We start from the raw sequence: 18,725 nt of genomic DNA, 5'->3' as shown, positions 1-18,725 counted from the left end.
GTCTACTCCAAGTCGGCTACACATGGGCGTATGGAGGAGTTCTACTTGGATTTTCCTTCATAAGGGTGGCTCCACACGATTGTCTCTCATGAGAGAGGGCAGGTTTTTTTGGCCTATAAAAGGAGGCCTCTTCTACACACAAAACGGATTGTGGACTTGATGAAGCAAGGTGTGTGAGGTGGTGAGAGTGAAGCAAGGTAGGAGTTTCATTAAGGGTATAATTCCTTTGTAACCTACTTCTAGTTTGAAGTGCAAAGCGATTGAGTGGTTGCCTTCCTGTGGGTGTAGCCCACATTGGGTGAACCATGTATATCTCGTGCTCTCTCTCTCTCTCTCTCTCTCTCTCTCTCTCTCTCTCTCTACTCCATTATCTCTCTTGTGTGTGAAAATTATATGTCTCTATTGAGTAAATCACTCCAGTCTCTACTTAGCTACGCATTTATTCCTAACAATTGTATCAAAGAAAGATTTTCTCGTGGCTAAAATATCTTAAGTAAAAGATTTAAATTGAGTGAGAGTAATGACAGAGGAAGGTAAGCTCATGATCAAGAAGTTCAATGGCAAAAACTACCAACACTAGAAGATGCATATTGAAGACTACCTTTAACAAAAAGATCTTTATTTGCCACTAAGAGATCTTGCAAAGAAGCCATCAACAATGGTAGATGAAGCTTGAATCGTCCTTGCTGGAAAGGCACTAGGAACAATCTTTATGCTTGGCGTCAACAGTGGCCTTCAACATTATGAAGATGAAGACCACGGAGGACTTTATGAAGTCTCTTGATGGCCTCTACGAGAAACCATTGGCATCCAATAAGCTATTTCTCATGAAGCTGTAGTTCAATCTAAAAATGGCAAAGAGTGGTTCGGTTGAAGAACACCTAAACAACTTCAACACTAACATAAGTCAACTTTGTTCGTTGAAAATCAACTTTGACAACAAAGTGCGAGCTCTCCTTATACTATCATCTTTGCCAGATAGTTAGGACAGTCTTGTGATGGTTGTAAGTAACTCTATCTTTGGCACAAATACTCTTAAGTTTGATTATGTTGTGAGTGTTCTCCTAAGTGAGTAAATACAAAAGAGAAGCAAAGGTGCTTTGCCAACTGCTGCACTATCATTGGAAACAAGAGGAAGGCCGAAGGAAAGGTTCAAAAATCAAAAGAGCCGTGATTGCTCAAGGCGAAGTAAGTATGCACAAAGTCAGTTCTAGAGTGCTGGAAGTACGGCAAGAAGGGCCACATCAAGAAGGATTGCTGGTCCAAGAAGAAGAAAAAGTCAAAGTCGGAGTCGGAGTCAGATCCGGAGTGTTGGAACTACGACAAGAAGGGCCACATCAAGAAGGATGGTTGGTCCAAGAAGAAGAAAGAGTCGGAGTCTCAAGATAACAAGCCAACATCTAAAGCCAATGTGGCAAGTAAAGCAGAGCAAGGTGGTGTAATTATTTCACTAGACAATGTGTCCAATTCTTGGGTAGTCGACTTCAAAGCTTCATTCTATGTGACACCACATAGGCAATATTTCTAGGATTACACCAAAGTTAATTTTGGGTATGTATACTTAGGAGATGATGAAGCTTGTAAAATTATCAAAAAAGGTACAGTTTGTGTTAAAATTGCAAATGGAAAAATGAATGAAAGCTTGAAGATGTTAGGCATATTCTCTCTCTTCACAAAAACTTGATCTCTATAAGTCAGCTAAACCATGAAATGCATTCAGAAACAAACGTTGGAAGATTTTGAAAGAATCTTTGGTGGTTGCAAAAGGAGAAAAGGTTTGTATACTATACTTATGTATGGTGAGCATGCAATCTTCAACTTGTGCAATAGCTGCAGAAGTCGATGGTGTAGTGTAGCATTATCGGCTTGGGCATATGAGTGCCAAAGGAACGCAAATCCTTCAACCGAAGAAGCTTCTACCAGGTTTGAAAGGAGTGGACTTAGAGTTATGCGAGGATTTTGTTTACGGTAAACAAAAGAGGGTAAATTTCATAAAAGTAGGAAATGAAAGAAAAAAGCAAAAACTTGAATTGGTTCGTTTTGATGTACGGGGTCCTATGAGTACACCATCCCTTGGTGGTTCATTGTACTATGTACCTTTCATAAGGGATGCAACAAGGAAACCATGGGTTTATGCAATGAAGAATAAATCAATGTATTTTCCATATTTTAAAGGTGGAAAGTCTTTGTGGAAAACAAATCAGGTACCAAGCTTTTGAAAGCTTCTGCACGAGCAATGGTATTTGAAGGCAAAGGACAACCCCAAGGATACCTCAACAAAACGGATTTTTGAAAAGGATGAACACGACAATCATGGAGCGAGCACAAAGCATGCAACTACATGCATGCCTACCACTTGATCTTTGGGCCGAAGTGATAAGTACGTCTCTATACTTGATCAATCGGTAATGTTGGGGTATAAAGCCCAATGTGGTCGCCCAGGTAAGTGGGCGGGCCGCCAGGTATGTACACATATTCTTTTGTAAAAACCTAATAAGAACTCACTATGCTCTACACATTACAGTAGAGCGAGTTCACCATATCGTCGTGCTCTTCTTCTCGCACTCTCTCTCGTGTCACACTTCCGCTCGGACTCCTTCAACTGGTATCAGAGCTCAGATCGAGGCTCGGGGCAGCATTTTGCAGGTAGCGAGAGTCACCTGCTTAGATTGGAGTGAGATTCGACAAGCGAAGACACGGCCCCAAACCTTGTGAGAAAGCCCGAAGATACGGGCGCATCTACATAGACTGTAGGCGACATCCACTAGTTCATTAGGTAGCTTGTGTTTGCCACTTCATATTCCAGATTTCATCCTGACATTGCAGGTACTTCCACATGGGATGTATTGTCAGAGATGATGTATGTTTGTTGAGGGTTTGCTGGCTGTGAGTCACGCAGCAAACAACCGCCGCAGCGGTTACAGCATATAGTGGGAAATTTGTGGATGTATGATTTTGTGGGAAGTCTATGTATTGTCAGATTTACTGCATCCTTTGTTGAGGGTCGAGTGAGGTTTTATTGAGCTGGGGGATTCTCGAATGTTGAGATCCTTTCGGTGATACAGGTCTTGGAGCGATCCCTCGAGCACCCTTAGATAGGCAGTTAGGATGTATTGACTGTGAGTTAGACAGTTGGAATTGCATCTTTGCTTTACTGCCGTTGAGGCATTGTCGCAGTCTATGCTTACAGGACAGTGAGAGACAGTACAGGTGTAGGACAGGTTTACCCGCAGCTTACAGTGTTAGAGAGACAGTGTTTTTTGAGCTATTTTTTGGTATGTTTTTGTGTACACCAGAGCCATTTTACAAAGGAGACTCTGCCGAAATTTCTGCAGAATCTGAAGCTTTCTTGGTTCATTTGACACGTTGATATTGGTTCAGAGGTCAGTTTACAGGGGAAACTCTGCCGAATTTTTCCTAGGAAAGTAAACTAATGTGAAGCGTAGCTATGGCTGGATCACATGACACTGCTCTTTACAATATCAAGAAGCTGGATGGAACCAATTTCCCATTGTGGAAGAAGCAGATTTGGCATGTATTGGTACAAAAGAAGCAGATAAAACCTATAAAGCTCAAGGGGATAAAACCACAAGATATGGACGAAGATGAATGGAGCGAAATGGATGAATTGGCACTTTCTACCATTATGCTGACTTTGGCAGAAAGCGTTTACTTCAATGTAGCAGACGAGATGTCGGCTTATGAAGCATGGACAAAGCTGAGTGATCTTTATGAGAAGCAGAGTGCATCTTCACAGGTATAGTGGCTTAAGAAGCTTGTTTACTTGAAGATGAAAGAAGGGACACCTATGTCCAATCATCTGAATGAATTTAACACCATCTACAGTCAGTTGTCAGCTCAAGGTGTCAATTTTGATGAACCTGTTCGAGCTATGTTCCTGTTGATCACATTGCCGGAAGGTTGGGACACTTTTCGCACAGCTTTGAGTAATTATGCACCTCCAGATGGTTTGAACATAGCAGGTGTAGAAGGAAGTCTGCTTACTGAAGAAACCAATAGAAAGACAATGGACAAAGGCAAAGGAACAGCCTTAGTTGTCAGGGGAAGGACCAAAGAAAAGTACAAAGGTGGAAGGAGGAATCAGTCTCGTAGCAAGTCCCGCAGTGCTAAAGGCAAGAGTGACATAGAATGCTACCATTGTGGCAAGAAGGGTCACATGAAAAGAGACTGCAGAGAATGGAAAGCAGAAAAAGGCAAAGAGAAAGCTAAAGACCATGGTGAGAAGAACAAGTCCTCAGTGAAGATTCAAGAAATAAATGTGACAAACACTGTTGCAAAAGATGACAGTCTAGTGTCAGGAGACATCTACTTCTTGAAGAATACAATGGACTCAGCTCTTCTTACAGCATCTGATGGAAATGCACTGAGTGACTGGATTATAGACTCAGGGGCATCACTTCATGTGTCTCCAAACAAGGAGTGGTTTACCTCTTATGTGACCACTAAAGATCATGTTCGTCTAGGCAATGGGAAGACATGTGAGATCTTAGGTGTTGGAGATGTTCAATTGAAGTTTCAGAATGGCTCTTCTTTCACATTGAGGAATGTGAGACATGTTCCCGCAATTACAAAGAGCTTGATCAGCACAGGTTTACTTGATGATGCTGGCTACGTCACCACTTTTGGACAAAACATGTGGAAGATATCCAAGGGTTCGATGACAGTAGCACATGGAGTAAAGTCTGGAGGACTTTACATGATTTATGTATCAAATGTCTCTAAAATTGTAATCAATGTAATCGAGCAGCCGAATGTTTCTTTGTGGCATAGCCGGTTGGGACATATGTCCAAGAAAGGAATGGAAATCTTGTCTTGTTCTGGTTATTTGCCTGGCTTTTCATTTAATGATTTTGAATTCTGTGAACATTGTCTGTATGGTAAGCAAACACAGTAGCCACATAAGCATAGAAGCAGTAGAAGAGATACACAGTTGGCACTTGTTTATAGTGATTTGTGTGGACCTATGCCTAACCTATCTCTAGGGGGAGCTTCTTACTTTATGAAATTTATAGATGATTACTCGAGGAAAGTATGGGTTTACTTTCTCAAGCACAAGGATGAAGCGTTTAGTGTTTTCAAAACGTTTGTGACACTTGTGGAGAATCAGAGTGGCAAGAAGCTTAAATGCTTACGCACTGACAATGGTGGAGAGTATGTTTCAAAGGCCTTTCAGGACTTTTGTGAGTCAAAAGGTATAAAACGTGAACTTACTGCTCCTTACAATCCTCCTCAAAATGGTGTTGCTGAGAGGATGAATAGGACCATACAAGAGAAGGTCAGAAGTATGTTGTCTAATGCACAGCTGCCAAATGGGTTTTGGACTGAAGCTGTATCAACAGCTGTTCATCTTATAAATAGATCTCCTAGCAAGGTTTTGCAGAAGGATTCAGTGCCAGAGATGGTATGGTCAGGCAAAATTCCCTCATACAAGCATCTCAGAGTCTTTGGCTGTGAGGCATATACTCACGTTCCAAAGGAATTTAGGAACAAACTTGAGCCAAAGAGTAGAAAGGGCATCTTTCTAGGCTATGGTAATTCTGGTGAGATCCCGAATCCAGAAAGGTTATCCGCAGCAATGATGTTCACTTTAATGAAGCCAAATATCATTCTAAACCAGAGAGGGTTGAGGAGATTAGAAGAGTTGTCTTCCAAGAAGATGGACCTGCACGTGCAAGACAAAATGTCAGGGCTCAAGAGGAGCAAGGACATGATAGATTGGAACCACAGGTTGTGGCTGAGCCTGAGCCACCTATTTTGTGTAGATCTGGACGTATCACGCGACCTCTTGATCGGTTTGTTCCATCTATGAACCATGTCATGTTGACTGATTGCAATGAGCCCTCATGTTACAAGGAAGCAGTGCAAATGAAGGACTCCGGGAATTGGCAATTGGCCATGCAGTCAGAGATGACAGCTCTGCATAAAAACCAGACATGGAAGCTAGTTAAATTACCACAGGGCAAAAAGGCTCTACCTTGTAAATGGGTTTACAGGTATAAGATCACCGCTCATGATAGTCAGCCAAAGTACAAAGCAAGGCTTGTTGCCAAGGGCTTTAAGCAAGAACAAGGCATTGAATTTGATGAAGTCTTCTCTCCGGTGGTCAAGATGACTACATTGAGATGCTTTCTTGCATTGGTTGCCATATTAGATTTGGTGTTACACCAAATGGATGTTAAGACAGCGTTCTTGCATGGTGATTTAGATGTGGAAATTTACATGCAGCAGCGAGAAGGGTTTGTTGAGAAAGGCAAGGAAGATTTGGTATGCCAGTTGTTGATGAGTCTTTATGGCTTAAAACAATCACCGAGAGCATGGTACCATAAATTCCACAAGTTTATGCTTTCTCAAGGCTACAAACGTAGTGAGTTCGATCACTGTCTATATACAAAGAAGGCTAAGGATGGCAGTTGGCTGATCCTTATTTTGTATGTGGATGACATGTTGATTGCTGGCAAGCACTTGGAAGAAATTTCAGCTTTGAAGTCAAACATGGCAAAATCGTTTGACATGAAAGACATGGGTGAGGCAAGTCATATACTTGGTATGCGCATTGAGAGAGACAGATCAAAGAAGGTGATTTGGTTATCTCAAACAGAGTATATTGACAAGGTTTTGCAACGTTTCAATATGGAGAAGGGAAAGGCATCGAGTGTTCCATTGCCACCATATGTGAAACTTAGCAAACAAGATTGTCCTGTGTCTGAGGAAGAACAGGCTAAAATGGATAAGATTCCATATGCGTCTGCAGTGGGTAGTTTGATGTATGCAATGATTGCTACTCGCCCAGACATTGCATTTGCAGTGGGAGTAGTAAGTCGATACATGTCAAACCCAGGCAAGAAACATTGGGAGGCAGTGAAAGGAATATTGAGATACCTGAAATCTACAAAGAGTATGCGTATATGCTATGGGAATCAGGAGCTAAGTGTAAAGGGTTTTACAGACTCAGATTATGCAGGTGACTTAGACAACCGAAGGTCTACGTCAGGGTATGTCTTTACATTGGCTGGTGGAGCAGTATCATGGCGTTCTAGATTACAAGATTGTGTTACTCAGTCTACTACAGAGACTGAATATGTTGCAGCATCAGAGGCATGCAAAGAATCAATTTGGCGTAATCGACTAGTAACAGACTTGGGAATCAAAGAAGAGATGCATGTGTTATATTGTGATAGTCAAAGTGCTATACAATTGGCTCGCAAATCCTGTTTATCACTCAAAGACAAAGCATGTGGATGTGAAGTATCATTTCATCAGGGAAATGCTCGAGGATAAGCAACTTCAGCTTGTCAAAGTTCACACCACATAAAATCGTGCTGATCTACTTACAAAAGGATTTCCCTCAGAGAGCTTTGCGCATTTTCGCAAGCAGTTAGGTGTAGGGTAGTACATCACTTCTCTACATCTCTTGTATATTAGCTTGTATAGTAGCTTCTCTCACACTTAAAGTACCACATTGGACTTTAAGTGGGAGGTTGTTGGGGTATAAAGCCCAATGTGGTCGCCGAGGTAAGTGGGCGGGCCGCCAGGTATGTACACATATTCTTTTGTAAAAACCTAATAAGAACTCACTATGCTCTACACATTACAGTAGAGCGAGTTCACCATATCGTCGTGCTCTTCTTCTCGCACTCTCTCTCGTGTCACACTTCCGCTCGTACTCCTTCAGGTAACCCCTAATAAACTAGATGGAGGACTTCTAGAAGAGGCATAGATAGGTAAACTAGTGAATTATATATTTGTCAAGTGTTTTGATGCGAGGATTTTATGCACATAGATAGAAGCCTAAGGTTAACGCTAGATGCAAAGTCCAAAAAGTGTTCCTTCATTGGCTATGGAGAAGCGGACTTTAGGTATCACCTATGAAACCCTGAAGATAATAAAATCTTTAGGAGTAGGGATATAATTTTCAACGAACAAAATATGTACAAAGATTACTTGAAAGAAAACAAACAAAAGGTACATGTGATGAATACATAGAGCTTGAGGACGATGAAGAATCGAGTGCAAGTGGTGACAACTTGCAACAATGTCAACCAGATGAAGAACCTCAACCTATGTCTTGAAGATCTACGAGAGTAAGTAGACCTCCATAGAGCTTTATTCCTTCCTTCAACCATCTCTTGGTCTCATATCTGGAGAACCAAAGTCATACAAAGGAGAAATGTAACACGATTCCAAAGAAGAATGGATGAAGAGCATGCAAGTGGAGATGGAATCATTACATTGCAATCAAACATTAGAGTTGGTTCATTTTCCTAAAGGTAAGCGGGCACTCCAAAACAAATGGGTATACAAGTTGAAGGAAGAAGAAGATATGAAGAAGAGGTACAAGTCAAGGCTTGTGGTAAAGTGGTTTTCTCAAAAGAAAGATATTGACTTCAATGAATATTTTTTCCTGTTGTGAAAAGAATTCAAATAGGCTTGTCTTAAGCCTTACGCCTGCTCCTCATTTTTTTTATCTTGAGTAAATGGATGTAGATATGACATTCCCTCTTAGTGACTTGAAGGAGAAGGGGTATGAAGAAAATGCTTTGCAGGTTAAAGAAGAGATTGTATGGTCTAAAGCAAGCATCAAGACAGTGGTACTTGAATTTCAATTGATGGTTGCTGAATTATGGATTTAGAAGATGCAACTGAGATCATTGTGTGTACACAGAGAAATTGAGAGATGTGAAGTTCATCATCCTAATGTTGTATGTTGATGACATGTCGATTGCAAGTGCTAATATACAAGATATTAAAGACCTAAAAGAAGAGTTGTTTAAATCTTTTTCAATGAAAGATTTAGGTGTTGCAAAGTGAATACTTGGTATGAAGATATCAAGGGACAGGCAGAAAAAGACAATAAAGCTATCTCAATAAGATTACATCAAGAAGGTACTAGAAAGTTTTGCAATGAAAAATGCAAAACCAATTCCTACACCTTTGGCTAGTCACTTAAAACTAACCAAGGATATGTGTCCAAAGACACAAGAGGAGATAGCCTACATGTTTAAAGTTTCATATGCTACAGTGGTAGGTTCTCTAATGCATGATATGGTTTGGACAAGGCCAGATATTGCACATGCAGTGGGAGTTGTGAGTAGACTCGTGGATAATCCTGTGGATACTAAGGTATCTAAAAGGGACAATGACGAATGCTTTGTGTTTCGGAGGAACTGACATTTTCTTCCAATGGTATGCTAAAGTAGATATGGCTGGTGACAAAGACACTAGAAGGAGCACTACTAGCTATGTCTTCATGGTTGGGTTGGTCTTCAAAGTTGCAAAATGTGGCCTCACTTTCTACAACGAAAGCAGAATATGTAGCTCTTATGGAGGCCAACAAAGAGATTTTGTGGCTTCACAGATTCTTGGAAGAGCTTGGTTACAAACAAGACAATTGTGTCTTGTATAGCGACAATCAAAGTGCCATTCATCTTAAAAAGAATTCAGCCTTTCAATATGGACAAGTCTCCACCAATCTAATAAGAAAAATTATGCACTCTATACCCTTACATGCACGTATAAACATTACCTCAACGTTCTTGTTCATGTTCTTTTTTTTTTTGCCTCGTAATTGTGAGTGGAGATGATATATTAAATTATCAAAGAATGTACAATGAACCTAAAGCATTACATGCGCCTTTAGGGGACAACACTTTCACGAAAGAGGTTGTACAATTCATCAGCCCGAGCCATTGATACAACTTACTGCATATTTCCATTCTTCATCTTCCTGAATAGACCCTACTATTGACCCTATTATAAATATAAGCTTTGTGCTTTCACATACAATATCCTTGAATTGGGCTACCAAAAATTTTCTCTCAACGATCCGAAGGTTCCTTCCTTTCCAAGTTTGCATCACGTTGCAGTACCTAGTAATTTGTGTGCAAACCAAAATTGCTCTATTTTGAATCCTTCCCCCTCTCAGGACCAAGTTATTTCCAAAGAAGCGCACCTTCAAAGTCCTCTGCACCCATCTATAGATTTTGGTGACAAGCCCTTACGAGGAAGGGTGGTCTTAAAACAGATGCAAGGGGTCCTCCGAAGCTACTTTGCATCTAGAGGAAGCGGTTGTGCCAAGTCCTCTAGCAAGAATCTTGTTTCTAGTTGGGATAGCCCCCCACAAAAAAATTCAAGGAAAAATCTTCATTGAGCTTGGCCATTTTACTTCCCAAATTTTGTTTACACACTTCTGCCATTTCTCCCTAGCTCAATTTACCTTCCACAATTTAAGGAGCGGAGTGAGCCAATCCACTTGAAATATCAGCTTGCCATAAGTTTCCACTATTTTCAAAAGTGTGAAAATTCTATCTTTGGACCAATTTCAAAATTCCCAACTGAGGTTAGACCTAGAGACAGGCATTGGTCCATTGCAGAACACTTTTGCCACCCTACTAATCAAGAATCTTTCATTTAAATTCAACCCAAGTTGCACAACCAATTGGTCTACATCCTTCTAATAGCCATTGTTGTCACCCAAAAAGATGAGCTAGCTTGGAGATCATTTTGTAATTTATCATTCTGGCTAGATCCCTCCAAAAAGTATTTAGGGATCCTCCTCTTCGCTTGGAGAGCCAAGGGGACTAATGTAAGTACCTGAAGGTCTCTCTCCATTAGCTCAAGGTTCTTGTTCATCTTATAAGTCCAGGATTCAGGAATTGGTGTGTTGTATGAAGCCTCATTGAAGGTTGTATGAAAGAGCAAGTTCTTACATAAAATACATTTCATTCATTTTTGAATGCTACCTACTGACTCAAGCACACAAGCTCAAAATTTTGGATGTACATACAAATCATCTATTAATGATATCTCGTTTGCTATCGACCTTAGTTACTTTCTCTCCATACATCACTAAGTATAGTCACAAAGTATAATGAAATATGGATTTTTTTGAGAGAGTGCTAGTGGCAATTGAGCCATGTCTACTTACACCCACAATATGCACCCCTCATAACACAAGGCGTGTGTTTCTTTAATCAAGAGGGGTGCATGTCTTTCATCAAATAGAAGCTCTATATAAGATTCTTGAAGGGGAGCTCAAAAAGCCAAAAGTGAAGGGCAACTAAAAAAAATCAATAACAAATGGCCTCTCCAAAACTCTCTCTCTCTCTCTCTCTCTCTCTCTCTCTCTCTCTCTTTTTCTTTTGAAACCCTTTTAGAATTAATCTCCCACCTTTCTTGTGCAAACTTCATTGCTACGCAAGTAATATTTCAATGTGAAAATTTCAAGGTTGGTTCAGGTTGGCAAGAGACGTAGAAGCCATTGAGAGCCAACATTAAAGTTCGGGGGACTCAGATTGCACGCATCAATAGGGTTTGGTGGAATCACAACTGCCATTAGGGTTTGGGGCTGAAATTGTAGTCGAGTTGAGACATTTTTGAATTGAGAAAGCCTTTTGTGCACCGAACAATGTTGGGATGTGTTGCGATTCCTCAACAGCCTCTCCATTGATTGCTCAAGGTGATGAAATTGTTGGAATTAGGGTTGCAGGAAAATACACACAGCTTGGAGAATACAAAGAAAGCTCAAGGCACACAACAGAGAGTGTTTTACTTAGTGTACAATGGAAAGATAAATAGCCCTAGAGTGATGGGCGTATATACAATGCACAGGGGAAAAAACCTCCTAGTGAGGGAAAAATTGCCCTGACGGTCCTTAGTGTGTTCACACATCATTACCACATGTATATGGTAACAAAATCCCCCTATGGGAGTGATGGGATGAACGAGAGCTGGCACATAAAGTATAGGGAAGTGCCATTCTTGGAGAAGATGATCAATCCACAAAGGGGAGTAAGCCCAAAGCTTTGCGGAAAGCTTTGAACTTCTGACGAGGCAATGCCTTTGTGAAAAGATCTGCAAGGTTGTTGTGTGTTGGCATATAAACCAAGTTTATCTCTTCTGTTGAGAGCCTCTCCCTAACATAGTGGTAATGCACCTTAATGTGCTTTGTGCGAGCATGAGAAACTGGGTTCCTCGCAACTGCCAATGTGCTTTGACTGTCAGTGTAGATAGTGTTGGTAGTGTCCTGTCCAACACCCAAATCAGCGCCATAAGGCATTTGAGCCATACACACTCAATCGTAGTTTTGAATACTGCGTTGTACTTAGCCTAACAACTAGAAGTGGCCATAGTAGGTTTCTTCTTGCTCAACCATGAGATACATGAACTATCAAGCATGAAACAAAAACCACTTGTGGACACTCGTGTGTCAAAACAACCAGCCCAATCTGAGTCCGAAAAAGCATGTAAATCTGGCGGCAATGATCCCCGCTTGGATAAAACAACCCAAGATGTAAAGTGCCACTCAAGTAGCAAAAGATCCGCTTGATAGCTTGCCAATGCTTAGACCCAAGGCTATGCATGAATCTGTTGACCTGTGACATGAATCCGGCCTCATTTTGCATACATAAATGAGGCATCCAACGACAGTCTGGTAAAGAGTGACATTGACATGATCAGCAGCATCATGAAGACTCAATTTCAAACCTATTTCCATGGGACTGGCAATAGGTTTGCAATCCTCGAGAGTCCAAACTTACATAGCAATGTCTCTATGTGACTTGTCTGACACAAGGCAATACCACCATCAGATTGCTTAAATTGTACGCCCAAATAATGATGCAACAACCCCAAATCTTTTATCTCGAAAGTAGCATGCAAATCAGTCTTGAATTCAGCAATATGTCTTTCATTTGGTCCAATGATCAACAAATCATCCACATAGAGAACGACAATCAGAAGCACATCACCCTGATGCTTTACAAATAATGTGCTTTCTGTTGGACTGCTACGAAAGCCTCGTTTGGCCAAATGAGTATCAAACTTCTCATACCAAGCACTAGGAGTTTGCTTCAACCCATACAAAGCTTTCTTAGATTTGCACACTTTATCCTCTTGTCCTTTCTTGACAAAATTGAGAGGCTGCGTTACATAAACTTCCTCAATATATGTCACCATTCAAGAAAGCAGTAAAAATGTCTGACTGATGTACATCCCAACCAAAATGAGCTTCCAATGCACATAGAAAAGGCACAATAGTCATATGAAAGTGGGAGAAAAAGTCTCTTCCTAATCTATGTGTTTTTGATGTGCATAACCCTTCGAGCCTTATAGCAATTAATCTCACCATCCGGCTTGCGTTTCAACTTGTAAACCCACTTCGTACCAATGGCCTTTTTGCCAGGAGGCAAAAATCACATAAAGTCCATGTGTCATATTCTATAAGTGTATCATATTCTGATCGCATGGCAGCCAGCCACCAATTTTTTGAATTATGTGCTTCATCAAAAGACAGAGGTTCCTCAACATCACATAAGCTAGACACAACCAAAGTTGATGCATAAGATGCATGGCGAGAAACTGAAAAAGTATGATTAGACAGAGGTACATCCAATTTACTGTCACACAAGGTATGCACCTACCATTTTGGTATCCCTTTAGCCTGCTCATTCTCAACCCTTTCCTCATCAAGTACATCGTGTACATCTACATCAGTAATAGGATGATTTGTAACATTTTTAGAAACCCCCATAGGCTGTACATTTGCGTCATTGGAATTTACATTCGAACTTCCACACTGAAAAGAGGCAACAAAGTGTCATAAATGTCATGTGAGCTTACATTATTGTCTCTAGTACATGACAACAAGGGCTGAACAGAATTTTTCACAAACACGACATCTTGTGAGACCAAGGTATGCTTTGTTTGCTGGTGATACAACCTGTAACCTTTGCTTTCAGCTTTATAACCAACAAAAATGCATTTGACAGCCTTATAATTTTTTTTAAGGTGTTGCATTTGTGGCACCAAAGCATAAGCCAAACAACCCAAAACGCGCATGTGCTCAATAGAAGAATTTTATTAATGCCATTCTTCATAAGGATTCATAGACTATAAAGCTTTTGTAGGACACCTATTAAGTACATAACTAGCACACAAAATAGCCTCAAGCCAAAATGAATGTGGTAAAGCTTGACTTTTGACCATATATCGTGTCATTTCTATAAGAGACCCATTTTTCCTCTCAGCAACACCATTTTGTTGAGGTATATGTGGCATTGTACATTGGTGTTTTATCCCATGACTAGCCAGAGATGCATTAAATTCAAGAGACATATACTCCCCCCCCCAATCATAATGGAGGATGTGCATAGTACATTTCGAGACATTTTCAGCCATAGCTAGAAATTGTTTGAAGCACATAAACACTTCGGACTTTGCTTTAAGCGGATACATCCATGCATGCCTGGAGTAATCATTAATGAAAGTCACAAAGTAAAGGTAACTGCCCAAGGACAGAGTTTGAATGGGCTCACAAAAACATCAATATGCACAGGATGCAACCTACATGTGTCCCTAACTGAACCATCCTTTGGAAACTTTGAACACTGCATCTTACCCAAAATACAGCCTTCACAAACATGTTTGACACGTGCTTCAAGAGGTGGCAAAGAAGCAACCATATCATATTTCTACAAACTCATCAAACTGACAAAGTTCAGACGCCCAAAACGTGCATGCCAAAGTTTTGCATATGAAATAGCCTTCAAATCCGCAACTGCATTTGCAAATTTATGTCGACACCTATCATACAAAGTGAGCTTATACAGCTCACGACATAAAATGTCAGATCCAACAATTTCATCACCGAAATTGAGATCGTGTACTATACATTTGTCATCCACAAACTGGACTAGTCTAGCAATACACTCTGCATCTACATCAACATCACAATCTTCATTCACAGAAGACTCTACAATAGTTGCACTTGTATTGGACCCTGTAGTTGATCCCACCTCTTTCTTCTTAGGCTCTTTTGCCTTCAACTTCGGACATTGCTTTATCAAGTGATCTTTAGCTTTACAATAATGGCAATGCATCTTCTTTTTGCCCTTATCACCAAAATTCCTAGATGAAGTGCTGCGAGCAGAAGCATTAGGAACATAAGATTTTCCACTCGCAGAAGAACCATGAGAAGTGGTTACACTACTCTTACCACTTTTTCTTTGAGCAAAAATAAAAGCATGTTCAATTGCATGTTGTTTAGCCTTGTTTTTTTGGAAAAGTGACTCTTGCAATAACAATATGCATAATGCATCAAACTTGACAATTTATGGATTTCCTTGGGTTATAAGTCTCCACGTACCAGCAAAAGTCTGGTAAGAATCTGGCAAAGCATCAAGAAAAATTTGCACAAGGGAACTATAAAAAACATCTTCACCTATAGAAATAAATTGCTCATTGATATCCTTGACACCAGCAAGAAAAGTGTCCATCTCATCTTCCTCATGCATAATCTTTGACTCCAGCTCTTTACGCAACAATGCAATTTTAGACTGATTACTACTTGCATAAAGACCAGCCAGAATGTCCCAAGCATGTTTTGCAAATTTTGTTAAATGAATATGAGGAGTAATAGTGCGCTTCACAAACAACTCAATCAATGCATGAGCCTACGCATATTTTACATCCCAACGAGCTTGCTCAATCGTAGCCAAAACAGCTCTGGCAGCAGCAATCCTGCCACCAAAACCTGCGACATCCTCAACATCGCCTACATCCTCAGAACCAGGATGTACATCAATGCCCTGCACAATATTCCCAACACCCTTTGACATAAGAACATGTTGCATCATATAAGCCCACATAGGGTAATTGTCCTCATCTAATCTACCCTCAATAACAAACATCCTGAACACATCTGTGTTGTTGTCAGCCATGGCAAATGTTGCACCTGAGATGTGAAAACTTCCCAAAAAGAGGAGAAACAAAGCAAGAACAACACGTGCTATATAGCACAAACCGTAGAAGACTGTAAGGGACCTATTATGCAGAAAATAGCACTGACAAAAAATTTGCACAAAATGACAAAATAGCCTGCGCAGTACTACCTGTAGTGGAAACGAAGACCGAAATAAGCTCGAATCAGAAATATGAGCAGACCAAGTTCTACGAGTTTTCCCAAAGTATCTGTCAACCTGCTAACGCTTGCCAAAGCTCACAAAAATCAAAGAAAGTGAGCAGGCGTGTGTTGGAGCTGTTGGCAACTAAGCGCGGGAGGATGCAACCTGCTGTGATACTAATTGTTGGAATTAGGGTTGCAGAAAAAAACACATAGCTTGGAAAAGGCGAAGGAAGCTCAAGGCACACAACAGAGAGTGTTTTACTTAGTGTACAACGGAAAGATAGATAGCCCTAGAGTGATGGGTGTATATACAATGCACGTGGGAAAAAACCTCCTAGCGAGGGAAAAAAATGCCCCGACAGTCCTAAGTGTTGGGTTCACACACATCACTACCACATGTATATGGTAACATACATACACAAGACTAGAGGAGGGAGGAGGTATAGCCAACAGAAGAACATGCATAAAAGTGGGAGCATCTCTGTCTAGGTAGGGTTGGAGAAGTGAACCTTAGGTGAGGGAATTATTTTGAAGTGACTTTTGAAAATTAAAGCCCATGACCATGAAAGTGTGAAAATCAACATACCACAACCCACTCAACGGGGATCATAGGATAGTGAAACATTTTGAAATTAATAGGACTATATAAATGGGACGGACGGGAAACTCTCAAAGGTAATAATCTCCTTAATTTCTTACTTAGAAGTTTGGTTTTTGGTATGTGGTCTTTGGCCTATGCCACAACACATTGGTGTGTACCATCTCTAGTCTAGTCAACATCCAAACAACAGGTGACCTTCTGATAGCACATGGGCTTAAACGAGTTACATAAGGAGCCAAAAGAGTACCCTTTGGAGGCTATTTTCGGAGGTTGACCTTTACCCTTTGGGGAGATGCCTGTCTGGCCCTTGAGAGGTGCACCTAGCCATTGTACTACCACTTGCACTAGCCTTACTACTTCTATATAATAACCACATTTTGTACACAATCAACTAGTGTTATTAGTTCATTTTATAATCAAGTTATTTTGATTGGTTTTACATTTTGTGTATGGTGCAATTGCTATCTCTAGTATCTCATCATGAATGCTACTCTAATTATGCCCCCCTAACCCTAACAACTAGTACCAAGCTAAATAGTGGTTAGCACCTTCTTAATCACTTTAGATCCATTGTTTTCTCTACTATCTAATCAATTCATTGAATAAGGTGTGTGTGGGCAAGTTCATGGTAAAAGTCAGTTGAGCCACTACCTTCCATAGCTAGGTCAAAATTGATTAAGGCTTTTAGGTTTTAATTGCATTGCAATTAGGTAATACATTAATCAATTTCTTCAATGTTAAATTGATCAAAAACTCTCTCTCTCTATCCCCCAATCAATCACCACTTCAATCTCACCCTCATTTAAGTGTGAGTTGCATGCACACTTTCTCCTCCAATTTATTCCCCTTTGCTTGTCAAGACAAGTGCAAGGCCAGGGAGTCATGGACTGGGCCAAGGGCCGGACTAGGCAATGTGGAAAGGGAATCCAGCTAGGGAAAAGGGCTAGGAACATTGCCTATATAGTGGGAGGTGGATTCCAGGCGAGTCACCCCTAGGCTTTACACTGGTATCAGAGCCAAGTTGCTTTTTGGGAAAAGAGGGTGTGGTGATTCTAAGCCAAAAAAAGCTTTTGCATGTTGCATGCCGTGGAGAGTCTCTCTTGCTAAGGGAGGAAGGCGGAGTGGACAAGCATGTGCAGGAGGGCTTGGGAAGGAGAAGCTGTCGGGTGAAGGTGCAACAAATTGGCCGCGGAAGGGCTCAAAAGGAGCGCAAAGCCGCGCTCAGCATTTCTCGACACTGGAGCGGAGCCCCGTTCTCATCATCTTGCTCGGGCTCACCTTCTCTTGCTTTGCACGCTACGTACTCGACAGCCATAGCCTCTGTGAGCTGTGAGTTCACATCTAAAAACGCCTACATAACTTGGCCTTTGGACTTAATATCACCTAAGGGCAAGTACCCACAAAGGTCGCATCGCAACTTCGAACCCAAGATAGTCTCAAATTGTGACCACATACTCAACTACGATCGGCGAAGGGATCGACAATTAGATACTACCCTACGTGCTGCATGCAACAAATCAGCAAGTCGACGATCCCTTACGCAGTCGATAAATTTTTCAAATTGATTCATTGGCGACCGTGTTCATAGAGCGAATTATACTAAAGCAATAACAATTGCAACCGATTCAGCTACGACGTGTCCAAGCAAGGTACCTGCACGGGTGGATTTGCGGATTGATTACAACTTGGACAACCAATGTAATTAGCACGGCTAATTACCATTTGCGGTACATCCTACAGCTATGGGATTCTTTTTCAACTTTAGGTATTTCTCTTGCTATTCCTTCCACTGCACTATGATGCCATGGATTCAGACATCAATATGACTTTTGATTTTGAGCATCATATGCCTGATCGTGCCCGTGATGGCTCGCGGTCGGATGCTCTCACAGAGAGTGCCCGCGACGCTACGGTGGGTGACGACGCTTATGAACTGCTTGATATTCAAGAATTTCGTGCACTTCAGACACGCATATTAGTCATGGAAGAAAATTTTGCATCTCTAAATGAAAACATCACTGAATTATCTACATTAGTGATACAACTTACGTAGCAGCACACCAAGGGCCCTGTTGACACACACATGCATGAGCAAACTGCTCCTCAGGGGCAATGCCCTTCTGATCATGGACAGGGTCCATCTCCAGATTCTTTGCACACTCTCACTGCAAAGGAGGTGGATGAGTTGTTGAAAAACACCAA

This window comes from Adiantum capillus-veneris, chromosome 18 (genome assembly GCF_014529385.1).
Source record: "Adiantum capillus-veneris isolate H3 chromosome 18, ASM1452938v2, whole genome shotgun sequence".
Taxonomy (NCBI): domain Eukaryota; kingdom Viridiplantae; phylum Streptophyta; class Polypodiopsida; order Polypodiales; family Pteridaceae; genus Adiantum; species Adiantum capillus-veneris.
The sequence above is the reverse complement of the archived record's forward strand: the minus strand, read 5'-3'. Positions refer to the sequence as shown.